The sequence below is a fragment of the Condylura cristata genome, unplaced genomic scaffold, assembly GCF_000260355.1.
Source record: "Condylura cristata isolate star-nosed mole 26May11 unplaced genomic scaffold, ConCri1.0 scaffold00015, whole genome shotgun sequence".
NCBI lineage: Eukaryota > Metazoa > Chordata > Mammalia > Eulipotyphla > Talpidae > Condylura > Condylura cristata.
Genome location: NW_004567116.1, coordinates 34,472,732 through 34,476,415, shown reverse-complemented (window position 1 = coordinate 34,476,415; position 3,684 = coordinate 34,472,732).

Sequence of the window (3,684 nt, the reverse complement as noted above, 5' to 3'; positions counted from 1 at the left end):
TAATTCATAATATTGCTTTATCAAGTAATTTATAATGTCCATGTGGCCACTATGCTGAAGTATTGTTCAAACCATAATTAAAATATATAAAGTTACTTCCTACTATGCCTTTTTTTTTTTTGCATTTTTGTGGCATGAACTAGTGTTATTTTTAAATAATATGTTGTTGAATCACTCTAGCCTAAAATCTGAAAATGTATTCCCCAACTTAGTGCCGGGTTTACCCAGATCTACCTCCAAATTTTCCGACCTTCTGTACTGAAGATGCCAATGTGTCAGTGCCCTCATGCTAAAGCATTGAAATAATAAACTAAGTAAGGCTTTCTGCAAAGAAATAATAAACTAAGTAAGGCTTTCTGCATTCTATTTCAATTCTTGAATCTTCTATTTCAATGTCTAGATATCAACACATTTTCAGAGTATCTCAAAGAAAGTGAACTTATTCATATTGTAGGGAAGTGCCATGAATTTCCATTTTAAGGAGTCCTGGCAACTTACATGAGTCTGTTCATTCATAAGGATTGATTGTGGTAACAGTGATTCAAACCAAACACTTACTAGCTGATATGAATTTTAAGAACGGACATAATATGAAGGAGATCAGTGCTCACAAATGGTAAATAAAAAATCACTACATCAAGTCTGTTTAACAAAAGCCAGAATCTTACCTCTTGAAATAAGGACTCACTCATCTCTCCATAACAGAATTCTATTGCTGTGATTATATAACTTTCTTTTATTTTTGTTTGCCTTGGGGGATAAATCTCTGAAGAGCCAAGAGATTTAGTGTGATCTCTCAAGCATCATGGAGCATAATTATGTACTGAGCTGGATCCCGAGGAGTTCAATTCACACACACACACACACACACACACACACACGCACACGCACACAATCTTTCAGGATCCTGACAATTCTCAAGTGGTCAATTTAGTTCTTTGCTTTTAGTTACTTAAACTTCATGTAATTGTTTTTACTGAATATAACAGTCATGTAGAAAATCTTATATTCAAGTTTAATTTTCTGATTAAGAAATGCTCAGTTTAAAAATCGGTTGTAAGGGCCCCCCCTTCATGGCGCAACGGGTTAGGACACAGCACTGCAAGCTGGTGGCAGCCACTTCAGTGCAAGTTCGATCCCCACCTGCCCCAGAGGTGACCACATGGCGCGGGAGACCTCTCCTGACCAGCCTGCTGCTCCCCTCAGCAGTGTACTTTGTCGATCTGCCTGTTCTGCTCCCCACTCTGTCTCTGGTGAAGCCTCTCGCTGCTCCTGAGCCTCTGGTCTGTACCCCAGTTCTGTATGCACAAATAAATAAATCTTGAAAATAAATAAATAAATAAAATCAGTTGTAAAAAGATAAACTTTATGCATTCACATCTATTGATAAGTTTTTTTTGTACTGACCTAAGAAATACTATTAGTTATTTTAAAGGAATATGAGGTAGAACTTGAAATAAAGTTCAATTTTTTGCATTTTTATGTATTTATTTTATTTACATATATTTTACATCGTTCTTCACTTTCGTACACTGTCTGCTTTCTCCTCTCATGTAGTTCCCACCAAATTTCCACCACCGGCTCACCTGTGCACCATCACCATAGTCCCTTGTGCTCTTCCCTGCAGTTTTGAGTCCTCTCTCTCACCCTCCCCTGTCGGAGACTGTTTGTCCCCCATCATGGATTACTGGGGGGCAGAACAGGCAGGCTCTCAAGGTGGGAACGCGTCGGCAAGCGGAGATTCCTAGAAAAAGGGGGAAAAGGAAAAAAAGGGGACCAGACACGAGGAAGACACGGGAATCGGAGTTGGGTGCAAGTCTTCCTACTCTGCCTTTAGCTGAGGCAAGACATTAGCATATGAAATGGGCTGAGATCACAATCACCTTTTTGCTAAGAATAGTCTGGGGTCCTTTTGACCTTTAGTTGAGATTATAACATTTTTTAAATCAATCTATCAAGTTTAAAACAGGTACATAGATTTATAAAGTTTAAGACTAATATTACTATATTTACCACAGTGAAGATTAACCAAAATAAAGTCCTTTAAATATTATCTACTACTTAACGGCTTTCATTCTCATAGAGACATCCTAGGGGGTAAAGTAAGGGCAGGAAGAGGAAATTTCTTGTAAATCAAATTAAGAGAAGGTTTTTTAAAAAACCTGTTAGAAAGTTTGAGTATTTTTGAAGTCTAGAAGTTAGAAAACCTGATTAGCTCTGCATAGGTGACTTGGGTGAATTTCCATATCCAAAGACTAGATAGTAGAAAGCTTGAGTGGTTATTTAGAAATTGAATAGAAGGCTATGTGAGATAGAGTGGTAAGATTTGGGTTTTCCTCAGTCTGGCAGTGAGAGAGACTTTGCAGTAACAGCCATTTGTTTTTATTAATCAGCCAGTTGTTTAATGACTTTTGACTTCAAGAGGAATTTCTCACCCTGGTGCAGTACTTGCTTGTCAGGGTCAGATAGCGCCTTCTGAGGCTGAGGCAATCCAATTGTAAACTGAAAGTTGCTCAGAATATTTTGATATTATGATTACACAAAAAAGGGAGGTCATAACATAAGTTAGCTTGGAAAGTCTGATTTTTTTTTAAAGATTTATTTATTTGTGCATACAGAACTGGGGTACAGACCAGAGGCTCAGGGGCGGTGAGAGGCTTCACCAGAGACAGAGTGGGGAACAGAAAAGGCAGATCTATGAAGTACACTGCTGGGGGGAGCAGTGGGCCGGTCTGGAGAGGTCTGCCACACCTGTGGTCACCTCTGGGGCAGGCAGGAATCGAACTCATGTGGAAGTGGTTTTAGATTCTCAGTGCTGTGCTTTAACCCGCTGCGCCACCAGGGAGGGCCGGAAAGTCTGATTTTTCAGAGCATTTCCCCTCCACCGTGTCTGTCGACAGAGGTTGCATAGCTTGTGTCACTCCCTTGTAGAATCTGATTTATAGGTGCCCATTAATTTTAGTTTTTTCTTTATTATAATTATTTTTTTCCTGATTCCTTATTTGGTTCCCCTATATTCCTCTTTTAAGTGAAATCATCCCTTATTTTTTCTTTTCCTCCTTACTTATTTCACTGAGCATAATTCCCTTCCAGCTCTGTCCATGTAAAGTTGAATTTCATTTTTATTTATTTATACATACAAGAGCTGGGGTGTAGGCCAGAGATGTAGAGGGTGGTGAGAGGATTCACCAGACACACAGTGGGGAGCAGAACAGGATGGACAACTAATACACTGTTGAGGGGAGCAGCAGGTGAGACGCCATGTTGGTCCGCTTGCTGGCTGGGGATCAGACAAACTTGTGTTGCAATAGCTACAGATAGTTTCATAGTGCTGAAATTTAACCCTTGGATCCATGGGAGGCTTGAATTTTAAATAACAAAAATATTAAGATAAATTTAACCATCATAGCTTAAGAAAAAACTAAGTTTTGGTTTCAAGTGTAAGCCTTGAAATGTCTAAAGAACTGCAAGGTAAAGAGGGGATTAGATGACTTGCAGATAAGTCTCTCAAATACCTCAACCTGTTGCTACCTGATTAATGCCTCATGATGTAGGGATGGTGCTGGAATGAATATAGGGTTCTTTAAGATTCAGTTTTACCCAATTCTCTTGATAGACCTAACTCTTAGCCCAGGGCCCCAGCAGGGCTCGGTGACAAGTCCAGGGCTGGTCACACGCAGAGGT